The sequence below is a fragment of the Macrobrachium rosenbergii genome, chromosome 10 (genome assembly GCF_040412425.1).
Source record: "Macrobrachium rosenbergii isolate ZJJX-2024 chromosome 10, ASM4041242v1, whole genome shotgun sequence".
NCBI classification, from domain to species: domain Eukaryota; kingdom Metazoa; phylum Arthropoda; class Malacostraca; order Decapoda; family Palaemonidae; genus Macrobrachium; species Macrobrachium rosenbergii.
In genome coordinates, this window is record NC_089750.1 from 24,300,256 (window position 1) to 24,327,552 (window position 27,297).

Consider the following 27,297-nt stretch of genomic DNA (forward strand, 5'->3'; position numbering starts at 1 on the left):
CGGCAGGTAAAGGGGATCAGGGATCAATTGTGAAAGTGAAAGATCTTCGTTGAAAAACAACTCAAGGAAGATTAACAAACAAGAGACCATCCGTCGAAAGCCTAAATCATAACTGCTGCTATTAGGAAAAAGAAACCTACCACCACGAACCACTGTCTAAAAGAGATGAATCTCTGGCAGAGGCAGACATCCACACCGAAGAACAGTATTCTAGTAAAGGAAGCACAAACCCAAAACAGTTCAGTACACTTCAATAATCTCTTGGCGGATAGCTTGTCTTCATGTTGTATTTCATGAGATTTCGCAAGTCCTTTGATAATAACTAGTGCTTTGTATTTATGTTTTTTTGCAAGAAGTTTTTTCCTCTTTTTTATTAACCTTAGATACTTGGTTAGGCTAATTCGTTAAATGATCCTAGGTTATATTAAATATTTGTTTCATATATATTTCATGTGTTGAAGTTCTTCAGGGAAGGAAAATATTTCTCTTAACATGATTTGATATCGAATTGGCTATGCTGATTAACAGTGCTTCTGGTATGTTCTTTTATATAACTCGTTTTATTAGGTGAAGATTTTTTGGAAAGAAATGATACGTTTGATTGAGATGCTAAAGTGTCTTTTAATAATAATTTTTTAAGGTTTTCGTCTGTAACTTTGTAATTCTGTATTCTTTGTAAATTTTCAGCTCTCGATATTTCACCTGGTTTATAAGCACGTTTATTATTATATTCTAAACACTTCATCATGATCATTCACAAACTGTCGCCGGCGTTTTAGAACTCTAGCGCCTTATTCAACAGCATCGAGTTGCTGTGGATGGGATCTTTAGTGAACCAAGACCTATTGTGTCTGGAGTTCCACAGGGAAGCGTTCTTGGTCCGCTGTTATTTTTAGTGTATACAAGTGATATGGATGTTGGCCTGGAAGTCAAAATTGTTCAGTATGCCGATGATGCAACACTTGTGGTTGTAGTAAAGTCTCCACTTATGAAAAATGAAACTGTCCTCAGCCTCAATCGGGATATGGACCGGACGGTGGGGTATGAGGCCGAACTCCTTTAAAACGAAAACACTATTGATTAGCAGATCTCGTACAGATTTTCCACCCCATCCTCCTCTTCAGATGGATGGAACTTTGCTGAATGAGTCTGAAGCTTTTACTATTTTAGGTGTAACTTTTGACTCGCATCTAACTTTTGGGAAACAGCTAATGAATGTTTCAGCAAATGCTGCGCAAAAGTTAGGTATTGTTCATAAGGCCTCATATATTTACAACAGTGATAAAATCACCGTAACCTGTTTTAGGTCATTTGTACTTCCTTTACTAGAATACTGTTCTCTGGTGTGGATATCTGCTTCTGCCAGAGATTTATCTCTTTTAGATAGTACTTAGTGATGGTAGGTTTCTTTTTCCTAATAGTAGCAGTTACACCTTGAACCATCGATAGATGGTATGGTCTCTTGTTTGTCACGTTTTCATAAGGTGTATTTCAACAGAGATCTTTCAGAGTCACAGTTGATCGCTGATCCCCTTTATCTATCGAGAGCAAACCAGATTCACTGAACAGCGGCACCAATATGCAGTAAATGTGCCTCGCTGCCGAACTTCTCAGTTCCAGAGGTCCTTTACTCCTCACACCATTGGATTGTGGAACGGCCTCCCAGAGGATGTCGTGCAATTGGCACTTCAGAAGTTCAAGAGAAAACGCAATGCATTACTGCCCTAATACCATTCTTCTTGCATTTTAATACTTTTTTTTCCTTTTTTGGTAATTGGTGTGTTTCTGTATTCCACATTACTTCCTCTTAATTCTTCTTAATGGACACCATATTCTTTGGAAGCTTGAATTTCAAGTTATTGGTCCCTGCGAACTTGTTCCATATGAATAGGTTTCATCTACTGAACAATAATAATAATAATGTGTAGACAAAGGATTCCTTTTGTTAGAGGAGCAAGATTCCTTGAGTTGACATTTGATAGTAAGCTAATATTGAGTACTTGTCTAGTTGATCTTAAGGCCAAATGTATCCATAGGCCTGATGAGGGCTTTATCTCATACATTTATGGTGCTAACCAGAAACAGCTACGGAGACTGTACAAGGTAGTAACCTACCCAAATTTTGCTGTGAATGTGAGGTATCCACATTGAGTGAAAATTCTATAAATGCCATTTATAAGTCATGAATCCAGGTTAACGCAGGATCCTTTTTATTTTATCATGTTGAGAGTATGTTGGTTGGGGGTTGGGGGGGGGCGGCTTCTTCTGGAACTTCACTTCCAGGTTATGCTGGCTTGTAGCTGGATGAGGTTCCAGAGGCTTCTTAGATCTTCAACAGATATTGAAGTGAGGTCAGAAACGTATTTTGCTTATTACAGAGAACATCCTCAAGTACCACGACCCTTTTCATTCATAGCACAGGATCTTTTGAATGAATTAAACCTAACATATGTAGCATATGGCTTTTCAAATACTCTCCAATTCCTCAGTGACAATTACCAGAAATGCAGGGAAAAGGAGGCAGGAAATGCAGGAAAAAGGAGACAAGAAGTAATGTAGGCTTCATTTTCAAAATATGCTTTATCATGCAAGGATGCTGTTCCAACATACACCGAGGGCTCTAAACATGACACCGACATTGGATTTTAAGCTATTTTTCCAGAGAAGGAGCGCATTGAGCAATTTCAGTCAAATTTGGTATACACATGACTTACCATCTGGGAAAGAACACTGTTGGAGGTAAGACATCACTGGCACCAAAGGTGGGTGTGGGAAGGGGGTGAAATGTAAAAATTACAGAAAACGACAGATATTAGTGTCAGATCCATAATTTTCGAAGTCACTGAGATGAATTGTGACTCTCCCAGTGCCCTTTAAGTCCAAGTTCAGCGATAGGGTGGGGTGGTGGGAAGGGGGTGACATGTAGAAATAACTGAAAATCACAGATATTAGTGTCTAATCCAGTGTTTTCGAGGTCGCTGAGATTAATAGTGACACTTCCGATGCCCTTCAAGTCCAAGTTCAGCCCTGATAGGAAGGGGGCCGGGTGAGAACGGGGTGGGAAGGTGGTGATGTAAAAATAACTGAACCGACACAGACATTAGTGTCTAAGCCATAGTTTTTGAGGTCCCTGAGAAGAATATTGGCACTCCAGATGCCCTTTAAGTCCAAGTCTAGCCCTGAAAGGAAAGAGGGGTGAGAAGGGGATGGAAAGGTGGTGACATGTAAAAATAGCCAAAACAACAGCTATTAGTGTCTAATCCATAGTTTTAGAAGTCCCTGAGAAGAACAGTGACGCTCCAGATGCCCTTTAAGTCCAAGCTCAGCCCTGAGAGAAAGTGGGGATGGGAAGGGGGTGACATGTAAAAATAACTGAAACGACAGATATTAGTGTCAAATCTGTAGTCCTTGAGGTCATTGAGATGAATAGTTACACTACCAATGCTCTTCAAGTCCAATTTCAGCCCCAGTAGAAAAGAGGGGTGAGAAGGGGTGAAAAATAAAATGTCAAAAACGACAGATATTAATGACTAATCTATAGTTTTCGAGGCCGCCGAGAGCTCTTTTAAGTCCAAGTTCAGCCCCGATAGAAAATGGGGGTGAGAAGGGGTGAAATATAAAATGTCAAAAATGCTGGGCAATGTAACTGAAGCAGCTATCTTAACAGGAAAGGGAATGAGAGAGAGAGAGAGAGTTTATCAGTTGTCATTCAGAGTTTTCCTGGGCAGCGCTGGGGTGGTCAGCTAGTATATATATATATAATATATATAATATATATATAATATATATATATATATATATATATATATATATATATATATATATATATATATATATATATATATATATATATATATATATATATATATATATATATATATGTATATGCTTGACAGAGAGATAAACTATTCTTCACTGTGTCAGTTACTTAATCCTTGGTTGGGTAGCCATCAGCAAATGTCAGATGTAGCAAGCACAAACGTTTGTTGTCGTATGTTGGGAAATAGGTATATGGTTAGCTAGCATCCTCGTCCCAGGTCTGTTTAGAACTGGATGTTTACATCGTATGGCGATGTCTGCTCCTGTGGTACTGAGAAAGATGGCAGCCACCTACCTGGCATAGATTTTTTGGTTTCTCATGGCTGCTAAGAGCCCTGTCATTTATGGCTGCCATATACTCGTACATGTTGACAAAAGAATGATCCCATTGCCACATAATACATTTATCTAAAAAGTTCTGTGTGAGAGCTAAGGCGCCTCCATTAAATATGACTTTAATTATTCCAGGAGTTGGGAAGGGGTCCATGCTAGATCTTTAAGTATATTGAATTCGATATTGAACGAAATTTTGGGCCTTATATATATCTTACATATATATATATATATATATATATATATATATATATATATATATATATATATATATATATATATATATATATGTATATTGTATGTATATATTGTATATATATATTATTGTGTATATATATGCATATATATATACTGTACTCGTATATATAATGAATAGTAAACACGTATGTATAACAATACATTTTTACATAAATCTTTTAAATCAAATGGCAAATGTAAAGTACATATTAGCGTGGGTTAGGAACTACGTGGAATTGCTGTTTGCTGTAAGGTATTTATAAAACATTCAAGTTCAGGCTATAACATGGGGTCTTTGTTACTTACCAGAAAACCAGATCCGTGAAGCATGTGTTAAGTCTTGGCGCCATCGCATGTGCATATATATATATATATATATATATATATATATATATATATATATATATATATATATATATATATATATACACACACACACACACACACACACACACACACACGTGTCAAATGCATTATTTGTACATGTGAATAATAGCGATCATGGTATTAATTGGACAGAATCGAAGGAAATTACGGTTTGCAAAGATCTAGTGAAAATAGATTTAATAGAATCTTGTATAATTAAAAAAGACTGACAATTTATTAAATATCAGCATAGGTTTATATGAACTTGGTGAAATTTTAACGAAGGGTATTTTAAAACAAGTAGGTTATTAGGCATTACCACAGTTTGGCAATTGTTAGTGTTGTTTGTCTTTTTAGCGTTTTTGTCTTGCCATGATATCTTCTTGTGACTGTATTTGTTTCCTTGTCACTTGTACCTGAACCCTGATGAGGCGTAGAAAGACATGAAAGCGCTTGGTTCATGTCATTTCTTTTCACCCTTCTCTTAGCTGAATGGAAAGACTACATTCAAAGACTTGATATTCCTTCCTACGACACTACATTTTTTACTTCACATTCATTTGAAACATAAGTAATGTGTTTCACAGTAATTAAGTGATTATTATACAAAAAGTTAATGAAATTTTCGTAAACTACTGGATCCCCACATTTTAATAATTTTCCCATAAAGATATTGTTAGTAACGATCAAATAAAATCCTTTACTGATGTTAACAAAAAAGCGCACGTGTACACACACACACACACACACACATATATATATATATATATATATATATATATATATATATATATATATATATATATATATATATATATATATATATGTGTGTGTGTGTGTGTGTGTATATATATATATATATATATATATATATATATATATATATATATATATATATATATATATATATATATATATATATATATATATAAAATCTCGCATGAAATTCATAGACAAATCAGCTTCGTTAGCTTTATGCAGAAACCTGAATAAATTTAACGCTAATCCAAACGGTTTGAACGTGAGCCAGTGAATGATTTCAGAATTACGTCGTCCCTCAAATAGAAACTGTGATGCATCATTATATCAGACTCCACCCAATACACACTACATGGAATACATAACGTAGAAGAAATCGATTTGACATTTGAAACGTTTTGTTTTTTACAAATTTGTTTGTAGATAGTAAAAGAATTCAAGAGCATGTCTGGCAGCACATAAAGTGGCTTATATGAGTAAAACAATTAAGAAGTTAGCAGCGGTTGTTACAATTTCCCTATATATATATGTTGCTAGAGATTGATTCCTAGGGAATCTGATCCTCATCAGGAACCGCCAAACAAGCGCTATAGTCAACATTTTTCCATTGGAAAGTTCCGGCTTTAACACACCAAGCCATTTTCGACCTAAAATGGAGGCAAAACACCAAAACAAAATTCTACACTAGTAAAATACAAATCAAAGAAATGTCACACTCGAGAATAATTTTCTATAAAACTACGTTACCAGAAAAGGAAACACTACCCAGAAAAGAAAACATAGTAACTTAGTTACAGTTCAGTAAATTACAGTAGCCAATAAAACTAAGAAAAACAAGCTCAAGACGAGAGAAATATAAGAAATCAAATAAAACAGAGGACTAAGAAACATAAAAAAAAAAAACCACGAAAAGAAAAAAATTACCCAAGAGACAAATTATCCTAATGACTGGAAAGCGAGAGCTGATAGAAAATCAGATGGTTTTATAGTTAACAGAAATGAAGACTGATCTTGGTTGAGTTGTGGCTTAAGGTTGTGAATATATATAGATCCTAAAATCCTTAAATCAGACAATTTTGAACAAGAATCTACAAATTTAAAATCCCTTATACTTAGTCTTGCCTGACTGCATCTACTACAGTGTTCACGGATGGAAGACTGCTGCTTGATTGCTAAGTCTGTACCTGTCCTATCACTTATCCCTGCATGCTGGCAGTATCTCGTTTTTAGCGCCTTTATGGAATTACCCAAATACCGCACTTTGGCAGTTGGGCATGTATAATGGTAAACAGTACCAGAACGCAATAAATCAGGCAGTTGATCTTTGAAAGGTAGTAGGCTTTTTTATTATAAAATCATTACTAAAAATGAATTTAAAAGTAATATGTGGATAAAATCTATCAAAGCAGTATTTCAATTCCCTCTCAAGTTGCTTAATTGATTTACCAATGCAAGGCAATTTGCAGTAAAAAAACAGTTTAGGCACTGTAACAACTGGCACTTTAGGACAGTGAACAATATCCAGAAACAACCTAATATGTTTAAAGACCAAATTGTTTGGGTAACCATTATTTGTATACAATTTTACCGGGAATTCCTTCTCTTCATGAAACAAAGTGAAATTGGAGCATAAATTATAAGCCGTGTAGATTTAAGTATTAATTACATCTAATTTGAAAATGTTTGGACAGTGGCTAAAAAACTCAAACCTAGCCCTGAGAAAGTGGGTTTCCTGTAAACAAAGAATGAACTCTCGGATTTGTCAGTGAAAATATCTAAAAATGGCATCTTATTATTCACCTCCGTATCTAAAGTAAATCTTATATTTTCATGTTTGCTATTTAGGTAATGAAGAAAACTATTAGCCTGATGTTCATTATCAAAAATTGAAATATCTACAAATCGCTTATAGAGCAAAGGTTTAAAATGTGACGAGCAAAATTGCCTTACATTGGTAAATCAATTAAGCAACTTGAGAGGGAATTGAAATACTGTTTTGATAGATTTTATCCACAGATTACTTTTAAAGTAATTTTTAGCAATGATTTTACAATAAAAAACCTACTACCTTTCAAAGATAAACTGCCTGATTTATTGCGTTCTGGTATTGTTTACCATTATACATGCCCCAACTACCAAGGATAGTTTCTTAATAGTAAACAGGCATAACTAGTGGAATGGCTAACTCTAAACCCGTGCTGTCTGTCACTCAGGGTTGTTAGTGGCTTGATTCTAAAATGCAATAACCCGAGCAATTTTAGGAATACTGACGACGATACAATTATATGGGCTTTATATTTCCGAACTTGGCTTTAGTAATGGGAATTAGTAAACCTCGTGACATACACAAACGAAATGTTGTCCTGAATAAAAAACTGAGAATTAACAAAAGGAAACTTACTGTAAATATCGGGACCTAGGTTTAGGTGGTTCGAATTAATGTTATCAAATCCTGTACCTAGATTAAGGTTAGTGATAATTTCTTAATAATTACAATCTTGAATTTCATATAACTGTTTTGTTGTTTCTCTAATGCTGATGTATATGTGGAGGAAAAACTTGCCTTTCATCTAACTTTTCACTTATCTAATTTTTTAGGTACCATATTTTTTCCGTGTTTTCTACCTTCTTCCGCATTTCCTGATTTCTTTTCAGTTAAGATATGCAGTGTCTTTTTCTCCCCGTGATCACTTTCATTTTCTTTTCGTTTTTCAAAGACAAGTCTAAATAAAGATCTAGAAGATTTTATGATCTCAAGCGCAGAACAACTCCAGTGCTTTTCTCTGTCCTTTATTTACAGAAAATCAAAGAAACAAAAGACGTCCTGATGCTTTACTCCTTTTGGAAGTATTTTCTCCATATCTATCTTTTTCTTTAACTCCATTGCATTCAAGATTTTCCTTAAAAATATCACAAATGACAATGTGCGCAATGTGAGAAGATTTAAATAAAAAGCTAATGGAAAGTGGTCATGAATAGTCATACCATATTCAGCATATATATATATATATATATATATATATATATATATATGTATGTATATATATATATATGTATGTATGTATATATATATGTATGTATATATATATATATATATATATATATATGAGAAAGTGGAGTGGTAATTTGCAGACAATAAAATGTAACCAACTAGTGGTATTCTTAGCCTTGGCAAGGCTAAGTAAAACAGTTGTTGGTTAGTTAAACATCAATATGACACACAGAAACGGCTAAAAAAAAAAGAAGCACGCTCAGATTAGTAACGACCTTATGGTTCAGCTTTAAAATCGCCAATAAGTATAACATTACTAAAATTTTGCTTTTTAATAACTTCTCCCACTGTCTCAACAGCATCCCGGTGCCCTTCTGTTGAATCAGTTGTCTGAAAGTCTCTTGACAAATAACCATTTAATGTTTAGCGTTTTGATTGGTGTACTTTTAACCAAGTTCGAATCATTGAGTCTTCAATAAATCCAGGAGACATGAGGAAAGATAGTTTCTGTTTAAAAAAAAAATGCCCTCAACCTTCCTGTCTGTTACAAACGTCATGTCTGTAGCCTTCTTGAAAGTAACTTAAGTTAAGGCAAATCTGATTAATTCAACATGATTTCTTGTTTTTTAGGCATATGAGAAGAGGGAATGGCGGAATAAAACGTATAGTGAAGCAAAAAAGGGGATGTAAGGTGTTGTTGCATGAAAAAAGATAACATGTCCAGGCTTATAGGAAGATGGATAAGGTAGTCGAAAAGAAGTATAATAGCCCCCCCCTTCCCACAAAAATAAGGACCATTAATAACAATATTAAGGGGGAAGATTAACAGGAACTTTAGGGAGACCAAAATGCTGTGATATGTGGGAAGTAAATGCAGAAAGAAAAGTTAATGAATCTCATAATACAAGATGCAAATTGATTAAGAGAAGCTTTCTGGAGTAAATGCAATCCTGGGTTAATGGAATGAGTATTCTGTAGATTTGCTGAATATGGATAACAGACAAGAGTAAGATGTAAGATGCAAAATAGTTGAAGTTGAGATGAACTGTTTGCTTAGGATATGTGTCATAAAAAGAGTTATTGGAAAAGTGATAAATGTGGGACTGGTAAAAAGATCAGTGTGGCTGAAAGAATAGATTAGATTGCTTTGAGGTGGTTTAATCATGTGGAATATAAACATCTTTTACACACTCAGAATGCTAAGCTAATTGGAAACTCACCAAACTGAAACTGCAAAGGGTCAGTACTGAAGGGTGAGAATTATATAGATGAGAAAGTAGAAACTCAAGAAACACCTACAGTATTGAAATGGGGAACTGGATCAGATGTTGCATTTCAGAGATAAGTTTTACCGCTGCCATAGAAAAACTATAAAAGAAATGCACTACAAAGAAATAAAACCATTAGCTCAATATGCAATTTGTATAACATTTCTGATCACCTTTGACTTCACCTTCCCTGATTATACCACCCACCACACCATACTAGATATGCAGTTAATTTCAAGTCGCGAATTTTTTTTAATGCGAGGTTCAATAACAGTTTTACAGGAGGTTTATTCCGACAGTGACCAATTTTGTTTCTGTTCTAGGCTGTTATCCCTGTTGGGGCCTATGGTCTCGAAGCACTTTATTTTCCAACTAGAGTTGCGGAGAAGTTTGAGCAACAGAGCGCTCTTTCTGACCGCTAAATTCCTCAAAGAGATCAAGAACAACAATGAAGGATTTTCATAACCAAATCTTAGATGACCATTTATCAGTAAGATTGGAAAGATGGTCACCAATGAATTATCCCCAATTTAGTGTTATTAGTATTAGTAAAGTAATTTACTCAGACCGCTGAGCTCGTTTCTAGACACTGAAGGGAGCGGACCAAAAGATTTGTTTTTACATTAAGAGGGGAGGGAATTAGAGCAAGTCGGTAGAGCAAGAAAGAATTATAGAAGAACTGTTGATTAAAGAGACTAAACAAAATGGTTAAACGTAAAAGGCAGGAAAGGTTACAACTGGTGTCCCAAAGACTTTTCAGTATGGCCAACAGTGCACCGCTCAGTAAGTACTGCAGCCAGTAACCCATCAGAATGTCTTGGTCATGTATTTCAAGAATTTATGAAAGTAAGTGTCGGTCTTTTTAACAGTAATTAAAGGTATATAATGCAACAGGGTTTGATTGGGTGATTAGAGCCGTCACTCACGGAATGTCTTGTAAAATTCTTCTATTTCAAGAATTTTATGAAAGTGAGCGTTGGTCTTTTAACAGTAATGGAAGTTAATGCAATATGATTGTATTCTTGTATGTGTTAAGTCGCAATACTCAACAGTTAGGCTTTTAAAAATCAGAAGGCAAGGCGCCGGAAGTATTTGTTCATAAATTCCTTGAGGAATCAAGCTGGAATATGTCCAGGTCAAATGACTTGTCAGATTTCAGTGATGAAAGAACTATATGGGGTTTACGAATGAGAGAGTATAGGAAAGAGCACAGGATTAGAGGATAAGATGAGGGGATCTGCAGTGTTTGAATTTAGAGTAAATACTTAATCAAGTAATGAGTCTTTCCATCCATTTCACTGTATGAGAAGGAGCTGGAGATCCATAGGGATGCAGGAAAGGAGGAAGGTTAGATGATATTTTTTCAGTAAATGCCAAAGCTCTTACTTTTAGCAGCTATTAAAGACACGAATTATAGCTGCCAAGAGTGACTGATAACCCCCTTCCCCTCCCCTCCCCACCCCCCTCCTCCTGACTGGATTGGATGACCTAGAGCAGCAAAAACAGCTGTGAGAGGGAGAGTTATAACACAAAGTGACACAAGTCTCCAATAACGGAGGCTGTTACATCTTCGATAAAAGTAATGTGAGCTTAATCTTGTATAAGTACATAAGTAGGCATGCAAAAATTCTTAGGAATCAGAATAGGAAATAAGGTTAATGTGGGAGCAGTTTAATACTTTGAAAATCGGGAGAGTTATCAGAGCAATAAATGCTGGATAAAAAAAAATTAATTCAACCACTAATCAGGGTCTTGTGGTCTGTATGACTTCAATAGTAATGATATATATACTGAAAATAATAAAAAATTATAACTAAAGGACTTGTAGTGATTTCAAGTGTATTGTATATTAAAAGCCCTGTATATTTCCATCTTGTTTTTTTTAATATTCTGTTGATGCAAGAATAATAATTTTGTTTTTATTATTGTGAGAATGGATTAACAGGAATTGGATGACAAAAAAATAGGCTGTTAAAGAAATAGACGAATGCAAGGATGTGTTACTCTAATCAGGTTTTAAATTATTACGGACAAACTTCGTTGTAGATGACTATGCAAAACTATTCATCGACCATGAAGCTACTGTACAGGGATACCAGTTTTGGGTTTCTTGACTTGCTCTATTGTTAGATGGCAATCGTGTGTACAGAACCGAGTAATGTACGATAAAATTATTTGAAACGTAAGGCTTAAACAGAACCGGTTTTTTATTGTCAGTAAGAAGCTAAGAGACTCGACAGATTACGTTAGGAGAATTACCAGCTTCAAAAGAAGTTTTTATAATTTCCTCTGATATTTGGACACCGCTAAGGTTCATTAATCCATTTTTTGTAAGAGTGAATCTTTACCAAAATCTCGTGAAATTGCCCAATAGAGACTTCCCACGAAGACGATTTTGTTTCTTTCTTGCAATGAAGTTCTTGTTGAATACCTTTAAATATTTATCCTCGGTTAACCTAAAGTGGAAGCAAAATGTTTAGTCAAGTATAGATGACGCGACGTGTGTGAAATATTAATAAGCAGTACAATAATAGCTTTAATTCTACGACGGCTTTGCCATGATGATATCGGTTATGATGTCTGCTAATATTAGTTTAAGCTCAAGAGAGTTGAACGATGAATACACTTTTCTGATCAAAGTATGTTCGGCGTCTGTTTCTCTACGGGGCGTAAACTTTTCATATTTTTTACATTTTACTCTAGAATTAATGGATCAGTTTCGTCCCAGCTCAGAGCATCTTTGACTAAAAGAAATTCAAGTTCGTTTGAATGAGTGTCCAAGCCCCCTCCCATGGGAGATAAATTATGAAAATGCAAAAAGAGTATCATTGTTGAAAATTCTCTTCGTGACAACAGCTAGACAAGAAATGACGAAACTTGCATGACAACATCCGTATGTATCATCGATATAAGGTTGTTGTTAAAACTATGAATCACTGGCCCAGAGCGGGGTCATAATAAGGGCTCAAAGTTTTACATAGGGGTATGCGAGAAAATTATTAAATATTCTGTTTCTCGAAACAATGGAACTACAGTTTGTCTAATCAGTATGGTATCATCGTCTTGTACCGTATATTTGAAGTTGGTCCAAACCATGACTCGAGGGGCGAAATTGATAGGAAAAATTATAAATCATATATTTGCAAGCACTGCAACTTGACTCAGGTGAGCAGTGTGACCCATGGGTGTCTCGTTTTCGTCATATTTATTGTAATTAACATTATTAACTTACCAACCAAGATTGAAGGCATATTCTTTACAAGTAATGTCTCTTTGATTTTTGTATTCGATAATTTTTCGTATTCATAAAACTCAAGTGATTTTTAATTTAATATTTGGAATTATTGCATAATACATTATGTTTGAACTGTAGTATGCCTTCAGCTGTCAGTTTGTAATTGTTTGGAGTATATATGCCCATGTTTCTGCTAAGACTTTAGACAGTACCATAACTTTTATACTGAGTCCCTCTGTAGACTTTTAATTCGAATCTCCGTGCTTGGAAGAACAATCAAGCATGTATCTATCCTTTGCATATTTAACTTGTAGTTTTTTTACATTTCAGTCTATTTATTCAGGTAGTTTCTTTGTATATATTAACTCTTTAAATCCTATTTTTTCATTTTTCATTTTCATAAAAGGAAATTTTTTGAAGCTCGATACTCGTTAGTTACTGTCAGCAGCTGTTGTGGAGCCTAGGGTCATTTATCAAAAATGAGCGACTGTGACTTTTTGTTGGGAGAATGTATCAAATATCGCAAAAAATGCACTCCGCGGCATTCTGTTCGACTCTGAAAATAAGATGTTAATGAACCAAACATAATCCAGTTACAGATTAGTAGGAATATATTTAATGCAATCCTGACATTAGAAGAAAAATAATCACTTCAGTTTTATAGTGCCAGTGCCTAAACAATAGTGATATGAGGGCATCAGGGTCAGAGGCTAAATACTAAGGATATTGAGCTAGAAATACCAAAACATTGCTTGAAATAAAAATATTCCATACAATTTTTTGATCAGTAGTTATTGACCATTATTCATTAGAGGAAATCAGTAATATCTGACCAGTGTCTGTCAGCTAAATAGCTAAGGACTGGGAAGAAAGGATGCTTTCTTGACATCTTCCTGATTTTACTATTGAATCCTGTGTCCTGCTAAAATATTTATTTTATCCATGTACCACAAAATATACATAGCTGAAATGTATCTTTTCTTTACTTATAGGTAATTAGAAGGGCTGATGGCATCTGCGTTCTTTGTACAGCTGACGGAGATCTGAGAAATTTTTACTTTGGAAAATGGAACGCGGTGAATTTTTCACCTGAAATAATCACGTTAGTGCCCAAATGCGCAGTAAGCTAAACACTGGGCATTGTGCATATGACTGTCATGAAAAAAAAAAAAAAAACGGTCATACTTCTTGCTACAGCAGATTCATTCCACTCCAAAAAGATAAAGAAGATGGTGACTCCATCTATAAATAAGGTAGGCTAACACCCAATTAGTGATCATGTCTTCAGCTTTGGCTGTGTATGATCGACATACAGGTAAGCTGTTAGCAAAATAAAATTATAAAATCTTTTCTGATGAAATTTATGTAACTAATATTGAAACTTGTTTAACAATAACCATATTTATATTTGAAGTGGAGGTTAAATTTGACATTAACTCATCACTACTATGTTGCCTATGCATTATGTTTGTTACACAGTGTTAGTTTTATAATATCTTTTGTATGATAAAAAATAATCTTCGTTATGACACCCATCAACGTGCGACCACCTTGACGTGGTAAAAGAGTTGTTGAACCAATGGAATTTGTTCCCAGGTTCGTGTTCAAGAGTCCTATATATCATTACATATTAATTTGGGTTAATTTTTGTGGAATTTGCCACTTTTGGTAAAGTTTGTTGGACCTGATAAACAGGAAAAGCTTGGACTGGGTTTATCTCTGAAGCTAATAGTGGGAACTGTGGTAGTATCATCAACTACCCAGTAATGTTTGGACCTGAGAGATATCACATCGATATCTCAAAGGCAAAACTATTCTGCAGAGCTGGACCATGGATTCTAGGGATGGTCAGGCTTTGGTGATAGGACTCTTGGGATTCTATCCAGTTTGCTCATAATATGGTTAGGGTGGGGGTGTTTGTATTCTTGTAATACTCTCAGTTCCAGCAAGCGGGTTTGGCTTACACTTGGGCCACCCTAATTGTGTTTTGCATCCCCTGTGGGGTAGGGTAGGGGGCAGACATTTGGGAGTCGGCTGCTATTGGTGTCATTGGTGGAAGAATAAACTCAATGAAAGGCTGATATTTTTTTAAGATTTCAGGTTTACTTAGTTTTTTCTTGTACGTTGATTTTTATGAGTAGCACCTAAGTATTAAATACCTCTGGGCCTCTTGATGATACCCTTTTGGCACAGATTACGACCTCTACACCCTCCTCTTGACAACCTGTGTTTGGAGAAGGCTAGGAAACCACGTAGTGCAATTACTCTTGAACCCTATGCTCTAGCATGGAACAAATGGAGAGTGACCAGAAATGTATGTGAAATAGGACCAGGAATATTTGAAACATCTTATGATAAACAGCTGACATTTAATCTGGAAGATACTAATATGACATTTTTAATGTGTACAGAGACATTGTGAAGTGTTGGCCGATAGCCTAAGATATCACATGAAGTCCAGGGAAAAGTGACAATAGAATCGGCCTCAGCAAAAGAAAGCGAAAAATTAAAAGTATTATTGCAGTATTGAAGTAGACCTCTCGGTACATGCTTTTAGGAATCACTCCAGGGGAATAATATTTGCACCCCAGCTGATGACATACTCAGAAGAGAAGCTTGTAGAAGAATTAAAAGATCAAGGTGTGATTGGAATTGAAAGGATAAGAACAAGATCAATGGAGCCTTAATTCCACTGCCAAATTTAATTATTACATTCAATTCAACCTGCTTACCTAATGTAATAAAAGCAGCATGGTTACATTTTAAGGTTGGGCAATATATCCCAAGGCCAAGTAGATGCTTTCGTTGTCAAGAATCTGTTCATATGTTAGGTTCTTGTTGGCAGAAGCTACAAGGCAAGCCTGCCCATGTGCCTAGTATGGGTTATGTTATAAAGTAGCAAAATGTATTCATTGTGGAGATAATCATCCATCCCCTTCACAAAATTGTGATGCGTTCATCATGGAAAAGGAGATACATACTTTAAGGGTAACTGAATGCATCACATTTACAGAGGCTAAACAGAAAGTTTTAAACCAGTATGTTAGACGAAGAATATCCTTTTCGAGAATTGCTGCTAACCGAAGAAGAAATGTCAATGCTTTCAGAAGTGCTTCCTTTGGTAATACAAAGGGATGATCAATGGTGACATGTACTCTTTGGAGGCTGCACCAGTAATTTCTGGCACTCCTGCCTCTGTGAAGGCTATACCAGTAATTTCAGGCACTCTTGCTGTGATTTCTGGAGCTCCTGCCACTTCTGAGACTGCATCAGTTGAGTTTGGTAATCCAGCCTTTCTGGAGGCTCTGTCAGATGCCTGGCACTACTGCCTCTCTGGATTCCGCACCAATTGTACCTGGTTTGTCGGCCTCTTTGTGGGCTGCACCAGCTGTAGCTGGGACTCCTGCCTTATTTGAGCCTGTATTAGTTGTGTCTGGTCCATGTGTCTTGCTAGAGCCTGCACCAGCTGTGACTGGTGCTTCTGATGCTTCAGATGATGCACAAATTGTATGTGACATTTGCACCTCTCCTGAGGCAATGCCAGCTTGTCTGGTGCTCCTGAGTCTGATAGTCTTTTGACAAAGATGACATCAGAGGTGCCCAACACCCATAATGCTGGGGAGGCTATGTCATCTGCAGCAGGTTCCTCCTACATGGAAACGGCAGTCATCAGCTCTGAAACGGAATTCAGCTCTTTCTGGAAAAAAAGCAGGAGCAAGGCATTAAAGTTAAATAATTGAAAAGGGGCTGTGGTGGAACTATCAGGGATTAAGAGCCAAATGGTAAGAAGTAAGTTTGCTCCTGTATGCATAGCTTTGAAGGAGACTATGATTGGTAATACTACGTGTCTGAGCCCACGAGAGTATTTAGCCTATCATTCCCCTTATACATAAACATAGAAAGCTATTGGATGTAATTTGATATATTTGTAATGACATCCCACAAGATCCTATTAGTATCCAGTGTACACAGCAAGTGATAGGTGTGCAGATCCACTTGCAAAGAAAATATACAGTATGCTCTCTATATCTACCACCCAGTGAAGTCTTTCCCAATGATGAATTTAAATTCCATGTCCAACAGCTATCATGTCCCTTTGTTATTCTGGGAGATATGAATAGTAAAAATCCTCTTTGGTGTGATATCGTTACCTGTCGAAGAGGAAGTTGCATTTTCATGTTCAAACAGGCACATTGTCAGCAATTGACTTTCCTATGCGTTGATGACTGCCTTACTGATTTCAGTTGGAGAGTGATAAATGATAGATTTACCATCAACCATTTTCCAATAGTAATGAATATAGCTTCAAATCCTCCATCTTCAAGGTTACTTATATGGAACAGTGGTAAAGCTGATTAGGAAACATTATAAGAACACAGCTCAATAGATGACTTGGCTGATGACTTTCCTCAGTAGATGATGCTCTAGATTTTTTTCAGTACAATTATATTTTCAGCTGGTCTTCAATCAATATGTAGGACTTCAGCCATATTTATCTGCTGACCAGTTCCCTGGTGGACTTGTAAATGTCAGGAAACTAATAAAACTATGATATCAGCTTTCACCAGATATCATAGACGAAAATGTGAGTATTACCATATTGAATTTCGAAAAGCAAAAGCTCATTTCTGCATGGATAGTAAAAAGGCATGAAAATAATCTTGGACAATTTTCATATCCTCGACGAAAATGTGAGTATTACTATATTGAATTTCAAAAAGCAAAAGCTCATTTCTGCATGGATAGTAAAAAAAGGCATGAAAATAATCTTGGGCAATTTTCATATCCTCACTAAATTCAATAGCACCTCTGACTTTAGTCTGGGAGAGAGTTAGCAAAATAGCAGCCATATTTACTCCTTGTCAACCTCCAGTTATCAAGATCAGTGGTAGCAGATCCCTGGTTAGTGTCAAATGAGTTGCTGATAATTTTGCTCAAAGAAGGATAATGGAACAGTTAGAAATTGATTTTAATACATCAAGAAAAGAACAGTACAGTGCACCTTTTACTATGAGGGGAATTTGAATCAGCCTTAAGAAAGTATAGTGAATCAGCTCCTGGACTGGATGTTATAACATTCAGTGATTAAGCATACCCCCAGAAATACCAGATTTTTCATATTGAGCCTTATTAACAGAATTTTTCGATATGTCTTCCCTAAGCTATGGGAGATGTTAAAATTACTCCCATTTCTGAAACCAGGGAAAGGCCCTTTCAAGACAGAATTATCATCCCATTGCACTGACATCATGTCTGTGTAAGATCATGGAAAAAATGGTGAATACTCATTTGATGTGGTACTTGGAACATGACAAATATTTGTCACCTGCTCAGTGTGGTTTTCAAAGTATGCACTCCACAACTGATGTGTTGGTTCGAATAGAATCTTTAATATATGAAGCTTTTGCTAACAAACAGCATCATGTCACGGTTTTTTTTTTTCTTGAGAAGGCATATGATGCAACATGGATATACGGCATTCTGAGGGTTCTTTATGAATGTAACCTGAGAGTCAATTTGCCTCTTTTTATCAAGGCTTTTAAAAAAAAAAAAAATAGGTTATTTCAGGTTCTGGTTGGAGCAACAATGCCAGATGTATTCAGCCAAGGAGGAGTGCACAAGGAAGTGTCGTAATTGTAACCTTGTTCGCCTTAGCAATCAGTACTGTAACCTTGTTCGCCTAAGCAGTCAGTGAGGTATCCAAAATCATTCCCCCAGATCTAACTTATACTCTTTTTGTTGAAAACCTTTTAATATCTTTTGCAGCAGCAAGGATGGCAGTGGCTGAATGCCGCCTTCATCTCTACACTTATAGTAAAGTGGGCTGAGTAAATGTTTTTATGTTCTTCTTCTTCTTCTTTTTCTTTTAACGTGCTTTTATTCCCATTTTTGTATGGGGTAAGCACGATGCCTTCTTTTGAAGGACTTTTTGATTTGGCTTTGGGGTAGACCTGTGGTCTCGATCGGCTGCCCTGCCTGACATCGCTTAGACCCCGGTGCGTTATGTTTCATGTATCATACCAGACCCAACGCCCTTTCTTCCCAGCAGCGAGAGTTATTGCGGGGTATGGCGAGAGTTCGAGACGTGTGAGATGTTTGTTATGTTTTTAGAAGGTGTTGTAGTGGCTTTGTTTTGTGTGTGTATTTAGTCTGTAACATCCATTTGCTTTTTAAGCAAACCTATCCGTTGATTACATATATAATCCCGGGATGTCTACACGGATAGCAAAGTGTCTGCTCTCTCTGATCAGCCAGCTTATGGATTGAACCCGCGCCACAGACCTCTACGAAGTCCGAAGCTGCTGCTGTAACCGACTGAGCCATCGAGGCTCATGTAAATGTTTTTATGTTATCCGCTAGTAAAACGGAAACCATACACTTTGTCATATAAGAGGAGTCCATCCTGATCCAGAACTGTTCATACATGGGGAGAGAATTCCATGTGTTGGTGAAACAAAGTTTCTTGGGTTGATTTTTTATAACAAGCTGACTTGGATCCCACATCTGAAATATATTAAGACAGAATGCTTGAAATCAAAGGATATGCTGAAAGTGTTGTCCCACACTTCCTGCAGTGCTGACTGAACTCAAATGTTGAGACTATACAGAACCTTAGTCTTTTCAACATTGACGCATGGGTGTGAATGCTTAATTCAGTTCATCATGGAGGAGTAAGATTAGCAACAGGAGCATTTAAGTCATCTTCAACTGAGAGTAGTCCTTAAACAGCATTTGTATCAGAAATGAAAGGCGTTGGCAATTTTATGAAAATCACCCCAAGCAACCACAACCATATAACCTGTCAGTTAAGCATGCCAAGGACGGAAACTTGGCCAGCCAGATTTTGGTCCCCCTGAACCTTCCAGAGGTAAAATGGTGGATGTATTTTAATTCAAGAAATGCAGAAATGTCCAGTGAGGCAATGCGGTCAACATTTTTAGATTGTTTCTCCCAGCATGATAACTCCGTAGCAGTTTTCATGGATGGCTCAAAGTCAGATGCTGTCATTGGCTATGGAGTGGCCTTCCCTGATATACAAAGAAGCGGGAGATTATCATCTGTTGTATCTATTTTTACAACAGAACTGCATGCAATTTTAAAGGCCTTAAAGGAAATTTTAACATGGAATGGAAATAGTTTTACTATTCATTGTGACTCAAGAAGCATTCTTCAGTCTTTGGAATCATTTAACTCTTTGCACCACCTGATTTTAGAGATATATGAATGGCTGTTGTTAGTGAAAAGAAGAGGCAAAGTAGTAAATTTTTGCAGGATGCCTTCCCATATTGGGGTTCTTGGGATAAGGAAGCTGATCAGTTTGCTAAGTCAGCAGTCCCTTCCTCAGAACCAAGATGTCTGCTACCATATCGTGATGTGTATCGTCTTGTAGGTCAGAAACTTGGAAACCTTTGGCAGTCTTTCTGGGAAAATATTGCAACAAATTAAAAAATGCACTGTATTACATCATCAGTGCCTCCTTGGTCACATCCCTATATTCCAAGAAGACAAGAAACGGTGTTGTGCAGACTAAGGATTGGACATACAAGACTCACTCATGAGTCCTTGATGTTAGGTGAAAACCATCCATTCTGCGAGGACTGCATTGTGCCCTTGCCTGTGCTGGTCGAATGTTCCAGTCGTGGGGATCTAAGACATGTTCCTCTCTTGGGGACGTGACAGAGATGGACATTTTGTCCTTGCTATGATTCTCGGTGAGGATTATAATATAGAACAGTTATGTATCTTTCTTAGGGAGGCAGGCCTCCTCAACAAATTTTAAATCAAATACATATGCAGTATGAATGCATATATGTGTGTATATATATATATATATATATATATATATATATATATATATATATATATATATATATATATATATATATTTCTTATATGAAACCCTTTTAAATTCGTTTATTTATTTATATTTTAGTTTCCCATTTAATGTTATTAGGGCATCAACAACCTAGATGTTGTGACACCAGTTTTAGTAACCTTAAATCAATCTTTATACCAGATATTAAGTCACAAGTACCACTAAATATCTAATTCACTTTACAGTGGGAGTATGTTAAAACCAAGGGGAATAATGCTAATGCATTTGCCATGGACAGAATTCAAAATTACATTACTGATGTTTTGTTACAGAGATGACAGTGACTTATCCATACTGTCATCAAGGAAATTTTGATTTGATTTCAGCAGAGGTAAATTATTTTAAACAATGATACTTTATTTGCATTTTCTTAATTTATCTACCAGGGGAGAAGGTTTGGACACTCATTTAAATAATTTTGAATACCTTTTAGCCAAGGATGCTCTTTGCTGGGATGGAATTGATCCTGTAATTCTAGAATAAAAAGTAGAAAATATGAAAAGTTTATGTCACACAGACAAACTGTTCCAAACAAACTTCAATTTGAAAAGTTCACTTCATTACTCAGCTCTGTTGAGCTTAAGTATCAATAGGCATCATAACCAACATCATCGTGACAGATGCTCCAGTCAATCCAGGTTATATACTTAAAATAGAAATTATCACATCTCAACCATGATAGCTAAGTGCAAAGGTTGTAACAATGGCTGTGCATGATAGTTTTGTCACTATAGTAAAACCATTCGTCGGTGGCCGAATGAGAGGCGCTCTCACATAGAATGTATCGTGTCAGGTTTAAATATTTCTGTCATTTTCCATTGAAGAGAATGCTGTGTAAAGAAATGAACGACCAGTCTGATCACTAGGTAAAGACAGATTAAGCCAGATAACCTAGCCGCCTTTGCTTCTCAATTTTGACAGCGTTTGGGCCCCAGAATATAGTAAAGTACAACTCCTTCCTTTTCAGCTAATTTCCCAGGATTACCATCACTTGCTAGCTCTCTCTCTCTCTCTCTCTCTCTCTCTCTCTCTCTCTCTCTCTCTCTCTCTCTCTCTCTCTCTCTCTCTCTCAGTTCCGTCAGTAAGAAGCAAGAACCCGTGCTGGCAGCTTAATTCTTTTTGTAATGGAGAGACTAAGACGAGCAGAAACATTCAAATCTGGCTGTGAATATAGGAAAATATTATAGCGTAGATGTGGCAGAAATGTTGCCACATCTTCCTTAAACCAGGTCGGAATGGGTAAACAGCTTGACACTTGTTCTATATTTCTAATACTGAAGACGTAAAATGAGCGAAAGAGCTGAAATTTGTTGAGTAAAAGATGATAAAGAGTAAAAAAAAAAAAAATACAGGAGATGAAGAATTGGAATCATATATGAAACTATTTTGATAACAGGGTAGGATAAGGATAATTTATTTATAATCATCTAAATGAATTATACAAATGCCCAAAATCTAGTCCAGACTCACTGATGAAAATAAATGGTACAATACGATAAAAAAGCACTACAGTAGCACCAATCTGTGGTGAGGGTTTGGGCGTGTCTAAAAACGAAAACACACGGTGCCATATCTTTAAGTTCTTTGTGGAGGCGGCCAAAGTCAAAGCTCTGTATTTCTTACTAATCCCCCAAAGGAATCATTACCCTAAAGTCAAAACCTATGTCCTGTACAGATTATCCTCCTTTCAGAGTCTGGCGGGGATGCCCACTCCAATTGTCTTGGAAAGGTTCGCTGGTATAAGTTTATTTTTCCTTTATTCAAATATTTATCATATAGTGTGATTCATTTGACTGTCATAATCACCATCATTTTTTGCAGTGAATTTAAGCTCAGCGTTTGGAATGAAGCCTTCTGCAGAGCCTGCATGCAGAATTATAAGTCGGCCACCTTTTCCTGACGGCACTTTAATTCCAGTAGCATTCTCGGATTTATTAGCTTTCCAGCATTTTCCTACAGTGTAATTTTGATTAACCCAAGTCTCATCTAGATGAATTGCATTTCGTCCGTTCTCTCTGACTTTTTGCATTTTTTCTAGGAATCTTGTTCGCAAGCACTACACGTCATATCGTTCCATCAAAAATTTCCTACCATCGAGTTTTGCGTACCGGAAACCAATTTCTTTCACAATTTTTCTTAAAGATTCTCTACCACCTTTGAATCCTGTTCTTTCCCTCATTAAAAACAACACTTTGCTAATGGTTGGAATTTCTTTCCTCTCATAAAATTTGAGAATTATCCGATGAAGCAAACTCTTGTCAAAGTCATCCAAACCAGTCACAGGTTTTGATCTTTTCCTCTTTATCTCGAAAACTGGGTCACCAAATAATTATTGCGAGTCTCATGCTTCTTTAAATATTCGTTCAACTGTAGCTTTACAGACTTTTGTTGCCTCAGCTGTACGAAGAGTTGCATTTGCAACATCAGTAATGGGTCCCCTGCTCTGTTTCTCCATTGTGAAGTATCTTAACACATTATGAATAATTTTCCTCGCCTGTCCTTGAATGACTCCCAGTGAGGAACTTTGACCATCCATGACGACAACAAAAGGCTGTATTGTCCTATAATGAGTGACAACTGCAGCTCATAATATACCCGTGCCTGCCCCGAGACACGAGGTGAGAGAAGTGCATACCAAAGCCACACTTCTTCGCTTTAAAAGGTTAATATTAATATTCATCGGGATCTGTGTACGACAATCAGGATTCAATCATTTTTGGAGCAAATTTTATTAATTTCAGTTACTAAACTGCTCCCTTTACCTCATTAAAAATTGTAATAGATTGATGTTTGGCAACGCCAGACCAGTTTCAATCCTAACCACGGTATTTAGATTTTTTCCATCTTATCACCCGAATATTTTTTTTCCATATTCAACTGACTGTTGTCTTGAAATAATCTAAACAAGAAAAAAAAAATAACATCAAAGATGGAAAAAACCATTTCATATTCAAATTTCTCTATTTATAGAAAAGTTCAGATAACAAACATCTTTTAAGCATTTAATCACACACACACACACACACACACACACACACACACACACACACACACACACGTTTGAGCGCCAACTATATTTACATCCGCTAATCCTCACCTTCACCATAAAGGACCCCAGCTTATAAGATCTGACCATTCTGAAGAGATTAACTAAGGGTTTATTGTTTCTTAACTGACAGATACAGATTTCAATACGTGACCTGAGAATCGAGATTATAGATGTGGCAACATGTATGCCATGTTTCTCAAATATGATATTGAAAAACTGTTTAAAATATTGATTGTTAACAACTGTATGCATAAAAACCATGTTTAGTAAATATTTCAGAGTAATTCCCTTCAGTTTTGTTATATAACAATGACCTATATTCCATAAAATTTTCCTTAGAATGGAAGTTTGGCAACGCACTTAAATGATTTTCGTCCCAACAAAACCCTCACGAAGGTTTGGCTTGACTATAGTATAGGCTCTGCAAGTGATGGTAGATTGTGAATTAGGTCGGCCTTGTCCCGGAACGGTCTCAAGGTTAGATTTATGGAGATGCCCTGACCATACAAACCCTTCAGTAATCCGTATGGCCAGGTCAGTCAGCGCCCACTCCCAGAGAGATTGTCAAAAAGACCTTTGGAAAGGATTGGCCCCTATGGAAATAAATGAACTCCTCTTCGTTTTTTATTTCCTTTTCTTCCCTTTGTTTAATTTCTTTCACGGAAAAATTAGAAACTCTTTCTGAGCCATGTACATTATTTTCAATTCAATTTAAAGGGAAGTAAAGATACATAGATAATATAAAACATACTCGTAAGTGAAACAATGACCGACTCTGTGCAGTTTTTTTTAGAAAACAGACTAATCTTCAGGATAAGAAAAACCAGTGACCTTTACTTGAGCAAAATTAAAAAAAACATTTTGAGATTAGCAGCTATTTTTCTAATCTTAAATCAAGTTTTAAGTACTATGGTGTCCAGGTGTTTGGTCAATACAGAAAATCTCAAACACCTAGTTTTCATATTATACAAATATACAAATAGGAATGTATACTCTGTCATCATTATGTACAATAAGAATATATATATATACGCACGCATACATATGTATGTTATGTGCCGACTAATAATTAAAATTGAAATTACAGGCCACTCAAGTGAATAAGTTTCGTATATGTCTGGAGACTTTGCATTTTGTTTTGAGCCACAAGTTTTGTCGAAAACGTTATCGTAGCATAGGAGTATCGTAGTACTTTTAAGTATTTTGCTGCAATCGCTTTAATAAGCAAAATGAAACTATTTTTTTATCGGTTCGCTGTCATACATGTGATTGGCTATTTTTGAAAAAATCTGCTTGCTAGTTTAATATTCGAATACTGCATTAACAATTTTCTGAAAATCTTTCCTTCCGAGGCTAATGTAACAATTTTCATGAAAAGATAAACTTTTTCGCATCTTTGGCATATTTCGATAACTGTACTTAATCTAATTAAGTATTGCACTGTGCTCTTTGGTTCCCAGTTAGAGCATCAGTGCATGTTTCACAGAGCAAAGATTTCTTTAATTTGTACACAATGAACCCAGCTATATATACCAACAATAATGTTGGAGCACAGTGACAGCTGACGAAAACTACGTTTATTGCCAGTACAGATGAATTTGCAATTTTACTAGAATATTTTAATATAGGCTCCGACTCTAGTGGAATGCAGTTTTCATTAAGAATATCCTGGATATCATTGTGAATCAAGATTTTTTTATATGCTACAGAAAACTGGCGAGAAGTAGGATTATTGTTGCAACCCCCATACTTCTGATTTTGCCAAAGAAAAGTTCAATATGATCTTGACTCATTTTATATGTCATTAAGAAATCTAATTTTGGGTCGTCACAACCTCGGAAAACTGCAAGGCAAACAAAAAAGATTCACAAATTATCTGTTGTCAGTACTGAGGATGGCTATCAGTTGTGTGATCAAGACAGTAAGCAACAAAATTCATGATATTTCAAAAATATAGAAAATCCTTATTTTTCTTAAATACCAATAATAACATTCCTAATATAATTCCAGATCATTAGTACTCACGATGAAAGGTAACAGACTAATTTGTAGTCTTGTGAAATCTGTGTGTACATCCGTAAGCGGCACAAGTAGCCGGCATTTTTATGAAGAGTAAAATACTAGTTGACCCGCACAACATCTAACAATAAAGCCCTGATACTAAGTCACAAACGGTCACAAACAAGTGTGATCCTATTAATCTGGGGAGTTAGAAATGTCAAAACGATTGTCAAATTTGACTTCACTTAATCCGGGTCAGAGCATCTCCATAAATCTAACCAAGGTCGCTTTCTTCTGGACAGCCCTTGGGAGGTATAAGTAGGATTTTACGACCGGATTAAAGAACCCTGACTTGAGGGATGCAGATTAATTGTAGTCGGATTATAAGTCAGAAAGAAGTTTGACATCGAAGCTAATGACAGCCAAGTTCGTAGTCATTTTGCTTTGACGAGAGAATATATCTGCTGAATAACAACAGGTGCGTTGTTTTTCGTCCGTGAAGTATCTATAAACCTTTTTCAAGATTTCCCTGGGTGAAGGGGAGAGAATGTGCTCGAGAGGTTTCCATTATACGCGGTGCTGAGTTACTGTTTCAACAACGCGGCCGTATATACACAGAGATAAAAGAATCGTATGGTTTTTGGACAATACGAGTGAAATCTTAGTCTTTCAAGCTGAATCTAACCGTAGGAGGTATTGAGAGGTCGAGAGCGAAAGACGGTGATGTAACATACAGGATGTGCAATTGAAAGATTCAAAGGGTCTTTTCCTTTTTCCCACTCTAATTTACATATATATATCCATACACACATTATATATATATATATATATATATATATATATATATATATATATATATATATATATATATATATATATATATATTGTGTGTGTGTGTATATGTGTATATATATATATACATATATATATATAATATATATATATATATATATTGTGTGTACACACACATGATATATATATACACATACATATATATATACATACATATACCTCGATCTTACGCGCTTCAAGTCTCACGAATTCAGGAACGCAAACGTTTCATTGGAACCTAACTAATTGGCATACGCAAGTTTTTCATTGACATGCGACATTTGCAAAATCCGCTAGAAACTCTGCAGAAGTGGCCATGTTTAATTTTTGAAGTAATTTAAATGTTTTCATGCTTTTATGTCTAAAATTGGTATTAAAAATTTGTATTTTTATTTTTGTACATAAATACTGTATGATACTAACATACTTTTCGTTAAATACAGTAAAATCAATCCAAATCGTAAAACAGCTATCGATGTAGACATTCTCTCTCTCTCTCTCTCTCTCTCTCTCTCTCTCTCTCTCTCTCAC

The 27,297-nt window shown here is 36.0% G+C and overlaps 1 protein-coding gene across 3 annotated transcripts in view; it reads left to right on the top strand.

Moving 5' to 3' along the window:
- The window catches only part of LOC136842563 (uncharacterized), a 616,302-nt gene that overhangs the window by 252,138 nt on the left and 336,867 nt on the right, over window positions 1–27,297 (top strand). The window contains exon 6 of one of the 3 annotated variants that reach the window (XM_067110026.1): window positions 14,002–14,262. The exons of 1 other annotated variant lie outside the window; for it this stretch is intronic. The gene's annotated coding sequence lies outside the window, so the exon portion shown is untranslated. Of the gene's footprint in view, window positions 1–13,904; window positions 14,263–27,297 lie in introns of those variants that run through there. One more of the 3 variants, XM_067110028.1, reaches the window with a different exon arrangement.